The sequence below is a fragment of the Sphaerodactylus townsendi genome, linkage group LG12 (genome assembly GCF_021028975.2).
Source record: "Sphaerodactylus townsendi isolate TG3544 linkage group LG12, MPM_Stown_v2.3, whole genome shotgun sequence".
Classification (NCBI taxonomy): domain Eukaryota; kingdom Metazoa; phylum Chordata; class Lepidosauria; order Squamata; family Sphaerodactylidae; genus Sphaerodactylus; species Sphaerodactylus townsendi.
This window is the reverse complement of record NC_059436.1, coordinates 27,448,688-27,462,498: the sequence shown is the minus strand read 5'-3', so window position 1 is coordinate 27,462,498 and position 13,811 is coordinate 27,448,688.

Here is a 13,811-nt window from a genome sequence, read left to right as displayed (position 1 = left end):
AAAACAGACTTTTCTTCTGTTTTTGTCTTTTTGCTTTTAACTATTATAACTGTTGTGAAATTATATCCCCGAGGGTGGGGGATGGCATACAACTGGCTGTATTGTATGTTATTTTTTTTAGCCAATTAGGAAAGAAAATAAAATATGCTGCAATTTTGTTCTTTGACCTGTTTCTGCCCTTGGTGAGGCCTATCAGGGAGGTACAGCTTAGAAACAACAGCTCAAAAGAATGGGACTTAGGCTACCACACTCTCATGAATTGTGTACACTCAGGGCTCAGAGATCTGAAAGGGCTCTTCTCCCCCAGCACTGAAGCTGAATAGAGAACTGCAGTATCAACCTCTGGTGACTGATAGGTGGAAGAAAGCATCCTCTCTGGGGATCAAGAATGCAACTTTACAAATGTTCCCAATCATGAACACAGAGTCTACAGGTATAGAGTTTCTATGTGCATAGGACACTGAGAGTTTGTGAAGTGAAAAAGAATAGGTAGGGGACAGGGCTAGCATCCCAGTTGTTTATGGACAGGGTAGGGCTAGTGTTCCGTTCCACTTGGTCCCCGGTATTATATTTGCCAGCCAAAGTTTATCAGCCCAACCAGCAGGAGACTGAGTGGCCGAGATATGGCGTTTCCAGCTTCATAACTGAAAGTGACATCACCCTATCATATAATGTTCTCGGGCTTCCCTGAAACTCTATGGCAAAAATTATAGAGAACAGGGTCATTCCTCGAGTGCTGTGCAATGTGTCAACACCACTTCTGGGTTCGTAGCTGATCCCAGTTCCCCCCATTTCTCCCCCAACTTGACTGAGCAATGGCAGGGGTTCAGGAAGCACCAGTGGGTGTTCCTTTGCCAGCTCTGGACACCTGGAAACACTTCCCTGTACACAGAATGAGCACAGAAATGGTAGGGTAAGACTGCACTCTAGTGTTGTCAGCATTAAGGTGAGGCCTTGAATTCTCCCAGAATAACAAAAGATCTCGACACTGCAGAGAACAGTTCCCCTGAAAGAAATGGCACCTCTGGAGCGCAAAGTCTAGTTCATCACATCCATGTTGAGCTCCCTCTCCCCTCCCCAACCCCCACCCTGCACAGACACTGCCCCCTAATCTCCAAGGATTTCCTAAACTGGAGTTAACCTACTGCACTCCCGTGACATTCTGAAATTGATCTGTAACAATAAAATCCAGGTTGTTGTGAATGTGAGCAAAACGTTTCAGAAGAAGATCACAACTGAACAAGACAGGCATCATCACCCAGAACCAAATTTCAAAGCCCTTGGGCTGCCTGCTGTAGGTCTTTTAGATGTCTTTGCACAGGTATACTGGCAGAGGAAGAGAAGACACTGTTCACTCTCATTGTTACAAGAGAACTAGTATAACCGTGTGCTGTAGATGCTGTTTCATTAAAGTCACTGCAAGTTTCTTCCATTTGTGCTCTTGACATCTACCAACTCCTTTCATTGTCCCAAGTCCATTAATAAACTGGGAGCTGAATGGGCTTGGTGGGAAAGGACATTGTGGAGGATGGTTTTGATCACTCAGGTTATCTCCTCATTCCACCAATCAATCAAGGTGGGCAGGAGAATCACCTTATTAGCAAGAAATTTCCCAAGGATCTCTGGGCTCCATCTTCCTCCATCTGACAGCAAAAGTTGATTCTCAATGGGTCTTAACTTCAACAGGTAATGGGAGGTCACAAAACACCCACACCTTAATCATAATGAGCAGTTATGGGTGTTTCCTGAATTCACATCTTCAAGAAAGAGTCTAAGGTTACCACAGCATGGGTAACACTCAGCAGATTAGCAGCTTGAAAAAGAGAAACAGAAACAGAGATGTGAGTTTTGCTGCAAGGAGATAACAGCTTGAGATAAAGGATTTCTGGGGGTTTGATGTGATGTTGTGGACATGGCTGCCTCTGCTTACAGCTTTTGGTTTGAGATAAAGCAAACATTATGACTCCGCCTTAAGTCTCCAATGTCCTCTATCTAAAAGGAATCAAACCTGGGTAGCCCTGCCTTTGGAATCTGTCAGGATTTGGAGAAGTGAGAACAAGTAACGATTCCATGATTCTCAATTATCCTCTTATTTGAATGGTCACTGCGCTTATCTCATATTCCTTTGGGTTTTGCATAGAAATGTTACCTCTTTCACTGTCACTTGTTTCTGATCTATGTCTGTTGTCAATGAGTGAACATGTGTACATATTTATATACATAAACACATACATCAGATTTCACTACAAGCATCTAGCCTGGATGGTCCAGGCTTGTGCCAGATCTCAGAAGCTAAGAAGGGTTAGTACTTGGATGGGGGACCACCAAGGAAGTCTCAATGTCAGATGGGCCACCCTAAGGAGTAGGATAGCCAACAGATTGCTGCCTGATGACCATAGCCAGAGGTGGGATCCAGCAGGTTCTCACCAGTTCCCGAGAGTGGGTTACTAATTATTTGTGTGTGCCGAGAGGGGGTTACTAATTGGGTCCGCTTTTCCATCTCCATGCCCTTGCCTCCCTGAGAGGCATACTGCCTTTGAACGTGAAGGTTCCATATGGCAATTGCGACTAATAATGTAACTCCCTGAACTGGGTTAATCCCTTTCAGGTACTGCAATTCATTGATTCTCATCCTTTCGTACCTTTTATCTCACCAGTCTCTATCAAAGAACCTGTGTGTTTCACCATTGCTGTGTTCAGATTTGTGAGTTGGGGCATTTTCTATAATGTGATGATGATTTAGAAATGACCTGGTGCAAAAAAAATGTTGGGGTCGTGGTGGGGTGGCTGCCCATGGGGGGGCATCCAACTCAGGTTTTGCCCAGGGCTCAGGTTTGCCTAGGTACGTCTCTGCCCCCTTTGCTGAGCGGGGGCTGGTGAGGGAACCTGTTACTGAAATTTTTGGATCCCACCACTGACCATAGCTGAAGCACGGGGACATATGGAAGGAGCCAGACCTTCAAATATGTAGGTTCCATCTTTCATGAAGGTCTTTAAATGTCATAACCAGCCCCTTGAATTAAACTTGGAAACAGACTGGTAAGCCAATGTAGCTGTTTCAAAAAGGGCAAAATGTGTTTCTGGCAGTTAGCACCTGACAATAGTCAGGTTGTCACATCCTTGACCAGTTGGAGTTTCTGGGTTGTTTCCAAGGGCAGCTCCACATAGAGCACATTGCGGTAATCCAACCACAATATTACAGAAGCACAGATCAACATAACCAGACCAGCTAAGGTAATGAGTTAGCAAATCAGATGCAGCTACTGTAATAGAAGGTGTTCTTGGGCACCAGTTTTGTTTTGCCATCTAGTCACAGCTGCCTTATGGTGACCCCTGGTGGGGATTTCAAGGCAAGAGACGTTTGGAGATGGTTTGCCATTGCCTTGCCCAGGGTCACAACCCTGGTATTCCTTGGAGGCCTCCCATACAAATACAAATCCCAAGTCAACCCTGCTTAGCTTCTGAACTCTGAAGAGATCAGCTAATCTGGGCTATCCAGGTCAGGCCTGGTCACCATGCCATCCTGCTGTTCAAATAGCAAGGCAGGGTTCATGATTATCCCCAAATTCTTGACCTGCACTGAAAAATCCAGTGTCACTTTATTTAGCACGTGGATTCATTCAGCCCCTCCAGAATGTCAGCTTTTCCAACAAGCGTTTCTTCTGTCTTGCCTGGTTTCAGCTTCAGTTTGTTCTTTAAGGTGCTGTGAAATTCCTTCCTATAGCATTATCCCTAGAATTTCTCTCCACAGAGACATAGGCAAAACAAAACAACACAACCATGGCTGGCAAAGGCTGTCTATCTCCACTCTGAATTATTCCAAGCAATTTGAAATGGCAATTGCCAAATTATTCCATGCTGTTTTTACTATGAGGCAAAACCCAGCTGGCTAAAATATTAGTATTATTATTCCCAGCTTCAAGACAGGTGCCAGGAAACAGCCCAGTAATTGCAGGCTTGTTAGCCTAATAAAAATCCTTGCAAAGTGAGATGCCAAATCCTTGCTTCCCCAATTGGGCTGGGGCTAATGACCTCCCTTTCAAGAAATAAGCAGGCTTTAGGACAGGATATTTTACCATAGACAAAATTGTTGTGCTTTCTCATTGGACCAATAAACACACTAAGAACCACACTAAGAGGTCATCTGCATATTTTTTATTTTTTATTAATACCACACTTTTATTGCCAATCTGGATCCAAAGAAGCTTACAACATTGTTTCCCCCTCTTTCTTGTGATCCTTACATGTGATCTTTAAAAGTAGGTTGAAGTAGCATTGGCTGAGAGAGTGACTGGCTTAGTATTACTCAGCCATCTCCACTGCTGGATAGATCACTTGTATGAATCTGAGAGATGTTATGGACTTCAAGGATAGGAAGGAACAAATAACAGACAACAACTGGGAAAAGGTAATCTGGGGTGAAGATTGCTTTGTTTGATCAGCTTGCTTTGTACTGGAACTTCCTTAAAAGTCAGAACTGCGCCTATTCTGCTATAACAAATGAAAGCCAATCTAGATGTGATAATGGCATGTGCCTGCATCTTTTCATGTGCTGCTTTGTTCACGGTAGAAAGCAAAAGAGGTGACATCACACTTAAAAGTGAAAGGAATACATGAGAGAAGAGCACTGACGTCTCCCATCTCTATGCCTTAATAATATGTTGCTTCAGGCTCTCTTTTCAGAACTGAAGGCAGAAAGAGCACCTCCAGCAACTAGCAATGGAGAAGGAAGGTGCAGGAGGCGATTGAGCTCAGCACTCCTGCTCTCACAGGTCGTTTTTGCTGTTTACTGAAGGAATAAACACACCTGCCCCATTTATTATGTAACCAGAATGGGCACACAAATCACATTGGATGACATGGATCTGACATCTAATTTGGCCTTGTAAGAGGCTTATTGATGACCACTGGGTTCTCACTATGAGAATTTCTATTCCGAAAACGATTTGCAGATGGTAAGCAGGACTGGGTTTCAGCACTATACGTAGGGTGTGCACATATGCCCCATGTACTACAACTGGCCAATCGACAGGTGTACATATGCTCCACATTGCAGGCAAGATGGTGGGCATGCACATACCACTTGAGTCACCAGCTAGCTGGTAGGCAACCTAAGCAGAAGCACTGGGCCCAGAGGCCTGCAACCTAGACAGAAGTATTGGGGCCCAGCCCCACCCACTGGTAATTGCCTCTAGGGCCATCTGGTAATTGCCCACTGGTAATTGCCTAGAGCAATTTAGTGGGTGGGCCACCTCTGATCATAAGCAGGGTCACTTATTGATTTGTTTCAGCCCAGCAAACCTGGGGTAAAATGTTCTGTCCCTGTAGCAGAGGTTTGATGGGTGACAACAGGCAGTTGATGCTTATTTTTTATTTACATAATTTATAGTACACCATTCTCACTGAAACTTCAGATGGATCAAACAGTGTAAGTCAATACACTCAACAGGATAGCAAATACAATAAATAATGCAATAGGATTTGGATTGTAGAAATCTGAAATAGAGCTGAAATAAAGCATAACGTGGCATGTTAGTGCATTCATTATATGGTAGGATCATATTTATAATACTGTCAGGATGGGCTGTTGAAGCTTTTCATGACAAGAAGGCAAATAATATCTCTTAGTAAATAAAATCCCATCAAAGCGTCTATCAATGGGGCAGTTGATTCCCCCCCCCCCCAGTAATTCTGGCAATCCTAATTTTTGAAAAGTTTTCTTGGTCTTCTGCAAAAACAAAATGTTTTGATACCTGCTATGAAAGATTCATTTAAGTTAAGCTTTATTTGTAACATATGTATGGAGGAGGTTTAGCGTCCCCATCGGAAGCCATCTTAGATGGCAACCACTGTCCTTTCTCCAAATTCCAGAAGAACTCACAGGCTCAACAAGAAAGGAGAACCCCTGCAGTAGACTACACTGAGCAAAGTGGTTTGACTCATTATAGAGAAGTTAGGAACACAGCGTATCTCTTATTTAATTTTTTCAAAGAACTGGCACCTCATATATCCCAAGGAAAACAAAGACAGAAAGTTTAAATCTCTACAAAAACTGTCTCTGGATTTTTTTTTTTCAGATGAACACTGCATGGCATCATAGTGAGAATCCAGGGCAAGGCTTCTTTATATCTGCAGCACTTGTCGATATTACCTTAGTATGCCAAGTTTCCAGTTTTGTTCAGAGATTGAGAAGTATTCTTTGGCCTCCCTCAGTGAGTCACATCCTTGCCTGCAGTGCACAATCATGACTTTGGTCCAGTAGGTACTTCCTTCCATCCAGCTGTTCTGGCTTCTGAAGACCACAGGATGTGATGTGGGTGAAGCAGGTGCCTTGTGTGTATGGAGGGCAAAGCAGCTTTGTTTTTGTCACTGCTGACACATATCCCGGACCTGATGAGGCACAAGAGCCAGCATTTGACGTCAGGAAGTCTTTTGCTACTTCAGCTGTGTCACCTCAACATTCTTTCCCTGAGAGGAGGCATGTTCCTCAGGACACCAGCTGACCTAGGAAGGAGGAAAGAAAGGGGGGTGGGTGGGAAGGAGCTAATTTCCTGAAGAGTCATATTGAGACCATTCCAAACAAAAAAACCCAAAAACAAATCCAAAGGGTCAGGACCAAATTTCAGCACAATGGCAACTCTGTTCCATAGCATTCTGAAGTCTAGGAAGACTCATGGGGAGGAATGCCAGAGGACCAGAAAACAAGAAACCTGGCCTACTCCTATGCCTTTAGCGGGAGTTTAAATTGCATAAAGAAGTAAGTGCTGGGCTGCATGAAAGAGAAACCTGCTATTAAACCTAGGGTTGCCAACAGCTTAGAGAAAATAATTGCCTCTTCTTTTTAACGGAAGCTGAGTTTGAGAAATGGGCAAGTGATGCTTTTCATGACATGGAGATGAACAACATCACCTGGTAAATATCCCATTGAGCCTCTATGGAAAGGGCAAAATATTGTTGGCAAACCCAGTTAAATCACAAGAGCAAGAAACAGGTTTGTTGTTGTTGTTGTTTTTAAAGGCAGCTATAATAACTGATCATAACTAAACCCCGGACTGGCCTTTCCAAGTCACAGTTCATGTTCCCAATTTCGATGTTACATTTAAGCTTTTGCTCTGATATCATTAAGCATGAACAGCAGGTGCTTTGCATGATGCAAAGAAACTGTGATAACTTCACACGATTTCCAGTCTCCCGGTAGCACCTAGAATTCTCCCAGAATCACAACCAACATCCAGATTATTTTCCAGCTTCAAAGGGTAGATTCTATGGCCCCTTCCCCACATGCAGAATAATGCATTTTCAATCCACTTTCAATGCACTTTGCAGCTGGATTTTACTGTGTGGAATAGCAAAATCCACTTGCAAACAATTGTGAAAGTGGATTGAAAGCGCATTATTCTGCATGTGCAGAAGGGCCCTAAGGCATCACATCTCTGCCAAGTTCTCTTTTCTCCCCAGACTTCACCCTCCTCTGGTAATGCCCCCAAATCACCAGGAATTGTCTATGACTTCATCATAACTGCCCTTGAATTAGACTGATTCCACATGGGCCAAAAACAACGGTGTAAAAATGGTGTGAAAACAGTATAAACCCTTTTACACCGTTTTAAACCCCTTTACACCATTTTCACACCGTTTTCACACTGCTTGTTTTGACCCATGCGGAATCAGCCTTAGATTGGCTGCCATCAAGACCTGCTCTCTAATCATGCTCTGTGTTCCCTTCTGCCAAAGAAGGGCAGACTCCCAATTATTGCAGATGCAGCATATCTTAACTTCTTGGTAGCTAAGCATTCTATAAGTCACTGCCCTGGGCATGCTTTCTTATTAGAAAGAGACTGAGCTATTATTCATATTGCCTTCTCTGAAAGCAAATAATTCCTCTGTGCCTCTGAGCTGATTAAGCTGTTTACTATGTTATGGTCTCATTTGGAACACTGCATGCAATTCTGGTCAATGTATCTCAAAAAAGGACATTTCAGAGCTGGGGAAAAGTACAGAAGAGGGAAATCAAGATGAATAAAAGGTTGGACTATAAGACTAATGAGTCATGATTTTTCAATTTAGAAATGTGACAACTAAGATGGGAGGTAAGGGTTTATAAAATTATGCATGGGGTAGACATAGGGGACAGGGAGAACTTTTCCCCATCTCCCAAAATGCAAGAACTTAGGGGCAAACAATGAAAATTATGGACGGTAGATTCAGGATTAACAAAAGGAAAGATTTCTTTACTTAATGAATTACTAAAATGTAGAATTCAGTGCTAGAGGATATACTGAAGGTCACAGGCTAAGGGGATTAGAAAGATTCATGGAAGACAGGTATATCAGTGGCTACTAGGCTTGGTGACTAAAAGGTACCTTCCATTCAGAAGCAATAAACCTCTGAATACCTGTGCCAGAAGGCAACTTCAGGAGAAAGCCCCACCCTCTATACCCTGTTGTTGGCCCTTCTGCGTACCTGTAAAAGACCGGATGCTTGGCTACATTGACCACTGGTCGGATCTAGTAGAGCTATTCTTATGTTCTTGCAATTGTAATTTTGATCCTGCACTTCTTCCAAGGAGTTCAGGTTCCCTTCCACCACTACCACCACCACCACCACCACCACCACCACCACCACTTATTCTCAATGTTATGAGGAAGATTAGGCTAAGAATTGCAACCAACCATCATTCAATGACAATCATGACAAGGTTGGGTTTCAAAACCAGGTTCAGCCCTCTGTTCTAATTATTACATCACGTTGACGTTGGAGAAACTCTGGCAAGGTCCTTTGGACTTACAGAAGCATCTAGTTATTTAAGTTGCTTATTTTTCAAGGACTCCTAGCAAGATCTCACAGCAGCACACAAAGCATGCCCCAGCATATTATTTGAGAATGTATACTATCAAGTTTCTCAGGCATTGCTGTTCCTATTTTTATGCAGAGATAGAAAACGAGAAGAACTACTTATCCAAGATGTCAGCTTTGTCAAGGACAGCAAATCGAGTGGTACGTATAACCTGCCAAAAAAATACTCCACAATTTGGTGTCAAGGTAACCCAAATTCTCTACTAAGAAAAGCTGCATTCTGAAAGCTCTATACGCTGCTTGCATACCTGCATATTTCAATGGTGACCTTGCTGTGGAATCACAATCACCAAATTTGCAACAAATATAAAATCTTCTCCGTAAGATCACGGGATGAGAAGACACCATCTATGCACAGTTCATAGCCTGAACTGCCCTTCACTCCCAATCTTATTTCTATTTCCCACTACATGTAGCCTAAGGTACATATTTGTGTACACAGCTTTGGGTAATTTGCCTAACTTAGGGCTCAAACAGGGGAGAAGATCACACTTGTTCCATAAAATGCAAAGTGCAGGCCTGCACAGCCTCAATTTGATTTGGGGCTGTGCAGGGAAGGGAGAAGGAGTTTTTGAAACTGAGCTCACTGATTTGTTATTAGTATACTAAAGGGAAAGATTATGCTCTTTAAAGGGCATCTCTTTTCTCTTTCAAATGACTAACTCAGCTGCTGCTAGTGATGGGACAGGTGGATGCGGAGTGGACAGAGCATTGAATTCTCATGCACTACCCTCCTTGTCCAGGTCCCGAGTTTTGTCCGGAACCCAAAGATTTCCATGCTTGCCTAATCTGAAAAAAATTAGAAACTTGACGTTTGTTATTTTTTTTAAAAAAAAATAGAATACTGAGATTCCCAGGAGGCCAAACTCTTCAACCAGTGTGGTGCAATCAGAGAAAACAAAAGCACTGCTTTGAATATAATATTGTTTCCAGAAATGTTTCTTCTAGAAATGTCCTAGTTAGAACAAAATAAATAAAGAACCAACTATGGTTTCTGGTAGGTTGAAACCTATAAGTGCATCTACATATCATGGATAGTCTACTCTTGTTACAGTACAGTAGTTATTCACAATTAGATTATCCTAGTGGGTCAACCAATACAGTTGCAAATGATAGCCACAGTACATTGATAGGCCAAATAGCCAATTATATGTAAATGAAGTTTTTGATTCCCTTTTGTCGTCTTCCTTTTGGTGGAGAAAGGTTTCCCTTGATGGGGAAGGTCTCTTTCCATTGATCAAAGACTTGGTGGAAACAAGTCATAGACTCCAACCCTAAGTCAGCAATAGTTCACACCAGCTGTCTCCAGTAGAGTTGCCAATTTTGGTTGGGAAATTGCTGTAGATTTGGGGGTGGAACAGGGGGAAAGGTGGAGTTTGGAGGGGAGGGACCTCAGCAAAGGATAATGCCATAGAGTTCACTCTCCAAAGCATTCATTTTTTTCACGGGAACCTATATCTATAGTCTGGGGATCAGACACGGAGCAAGGGGGGAAAGCGCCTGGTGCACTGGTGTGTCCTCTGCCCCTGCCACGCCAACGTCCACCCCCATTCCACCCTGGAATGCCCCCGGAACGCCCCTGGAACGTTCCGTGCCCCCACAGGGGTCCGTGCCTGGTGCATTGTGCACCCCCCCCCACCGCCACTGTCCCCTTGGAGCTACACCTCTGCTGGGGATGAATGGCAATTCTAGGAGGGTTGGCAACCCTAAGATGATCTTAAAATCCAGAATACAAAGACCTAACTAGATGTCTGAGAAATACAAAACTGCTGCCAATCCCTGTGGCTCTTTCCACACATGCAGAATAATGCACTTTCAAACTGCTTTCAGTGCTCTTTGAAGCTGTGTGGAATAGCAAAATCCACTGGCAAACTGTTGTGAAAGTGGCTTGAAAATGCATTATTCTGCATGTGTGGAAGGGGCCTGTGTCTTTCTGCCTCTCTCCTACTAACATGCAGCAGAACAAGCTGCCAGGATTTGTGAGTTTTTTGTCCCCACTGCAGACAACCAGTACTTGCTGTAGGGCAGTACGTATTACACAACGGAGTCACATCCTGAATCACCAGGGAGAGGAGAGAAACAGACCCAGATATATTTGATATAAGAGCTTTTTTGTGTGTGACGGTACTCATTTGTACTGAGTACTGGCAGCTTTATGTCCTTAGTGGGGAACTGGTAGAAATTGGCACACTCCCCACCCCATTTTTATATAAAACAGCATTGGATATACTCAGGGACTTGCTCACCACCATTGATACTACTTAACCAGGATGAACACATTTGGAATTTAGGGGCCGAGGGCTCCCAGGTCCTACAGGGAGTGTGTTTCAGGTTACTAAAAAAAACCAACAACATATAAGCCACAAGACTCTTTCTTCTACAACTAAACACTCTTCTCAGTCTTTGGAGTGGTTGACCAATACAGTCTCAACCACTTCAAAGCTAAGAAGTCAATCTTGTGACCTTGGAAACTAAAAGGAAAAAGGAAAGGAAGAAAGTATAATCTACCTTCTTTCATTCTGCTCTCTGGTCCCACGTGGCTCTGCCTCCTTCCTTCAAGGCCTTGGGATGCAGCTGGCTTCTAACTAACTGGAAAGTTTAGATCTGGAGGAAGCTGGGAATTTCAACATGTAGCACAGCTGCACTGGAAAAGGAAAAACAGTACATTGCCAAGAGATGGAGGGAAGGAGAGGGAGGATTTTCTGAACTAGGCTCCAAGGGAAGATATGTCACAAAATAGACACTTAGACCATGACTTTGGTCCCACTAAGAAATGTTACTACCATCATTTATCTTACTGCTGGTAATTTTTTTCTGAAATTGTAGACTGTGTGGTAAAGCCTTATTCATCAGAATTCTTGGTACAAAACACTTTGCGGGGGGATATGAAGCTGTCTGGGAAAATCACCATCTCTACTACAAACTGTTTCAAAGACAGAACTAGAGATGGCAAGGACAGCCATCGTTTGCTTGCCACCTACCCAGAAGAATGGGGCAACAGGACAGGGTGTCCTGTTTCAGACTACAAGAAGCAGATTCTACCTTGCTCCCTTCAAAAAAACAAAACCCTCCCTGTAAATAAAAGACCAGCGGGGCAAGGAGAAAGATTCCTGCCTAGCTTTTGCCTGATGGGCTAGATTTCTGTTTACAGGGTTCCTTTTTGCCTGAGGGAGCATTCATAAATGCTTTTCATAGATGGCTGTGTGAAATAATACAGTCCATGCAAGTGCTTCATTCTGTTATACATCGCTGCAATCGCTGTATAAAGTAGGACGCTGTTATGATCATTTGCACACTAGTAGATTGGGGGCAGGGTGGGCTCAGGTAGAGGGAGGTAGAGGGAGGTGGGTTCAGGTAGAGAGAGGAGCCACCTAATAGTCTATGACCACTGTGAGACTTGAGCTCCCCCTCTTGGCCACACCAGAAGAAGCATTACTTTCTAAGTACCCTACAAATAATAATAGAAAGAATAAATAACATGAAACGAAGACATAAGTTCAACACAATTTCAGCTGCCTTTCAAACCTGTTTTATGATTTGTTGTCATTGTCTTTAAAAATGTAGGCAAACTTATTTTCCCCTTTCAAGATTTTTGACACCTCTTCCAAAATGCCAGGCAGAATCTGCCTTCTCAGGTCTGCTGCTCACCCTTACCAATGCAGGGAATCAAATGGGAACATTTGAAAAGTAAAGGAGTTACATAAGAGGGAGCATTGTTCCTGGAAGAACTACCACTGCTGCTGTGACTTATTTTAACACCTTGCCGGTTCAAGTGCTAATTTGCCTTCCAGTTGAATAACTCCCTGGAAACAAAACCAAGAGTCCCGACCATGCTACACTAATATTTGAATTTGCTATTTAACTGGGCCTTTGCTCCTCAATTATGATCCTCACATCTTGGTGTTACTAAACTGGAGGCTCATAAACTGCTTGTTTTGTATGTAAGTATGATTACTGCAACTGTTCCCTGATCGTGCCCTTGGGTTCATGGAAAATTCATAAAGTACAATTGCCTTGAAGAAAACAAGCCAAATCCCAGAACTACGTGCTGTCTTTCCCAGGCCACACTTAATGTGCATATATTATTTGAAACAATTCCATGTTTTAACTACTTAACCAAAAATACCTGGAAGATTCAAGGCAAAACAAACTGATGCATCGAAATAACAGAATATTTGTCTTATTCCAGCTTGTCCTTGGGTCTAGCTCATACTTGGGTACTTGAGATGATATACAGCAATGCTGCTGAATCAGAATGCTGAGAAGCTGCTATAATTCAGTAGTGCCAGCATGAAACATTCTGCCCATAAAGTGCAACAGTAACTGGAAAAAAACCCTATTAAAAAAACAACAGCATTGGCTTGAAACACTGCTGCTAACCTATAGGCTGAGCTACTTTGCCACCCAAGGATGGGACCGGCACTGCTCAGGTCCTCAAATAAAATTAATGACACAACACTCTTGTCTGTGGGTTAAAATATTGGCCATAGCCAAACTGTTTTATTGACAAAGGATGAAAAGAAGCGTGAGGCATCATGGGATCTGATCTGAACACTGGGCAGCCCGAGTGCTGTCCCCCAGTGAGAACTTCCTCCAACCCGCCTGTTGGAGGTATTCGTTGACCTTGCGCAGCAACTGTGGAACCCAGCCGTGCGAAGTGCCCCGTTTTGCACAGCGCAGCGATAGTGGAAATTCAGGTGGGTGCTAAGCCCCTGTCTGAAGATCCATTTTACCGCTAAGGGGCGCAAGCCTCAGTAGCCCCTGGCTGGGCGTCCTGACCCACGGCTTACTCCACCCCAGACCTCTTAAGGAGGTTCCGCCAAATAGGGTTAGCTCCGCAGCTCCCCTCACCATCAGATCAGTTCCCATGTATTGGTTTGGAACACTGCTGCTAACCTATAGGCGGAGCTGTTTTTATGCCTAATAAAGGTTTTGGATTTGGATTTGGCTGAGCT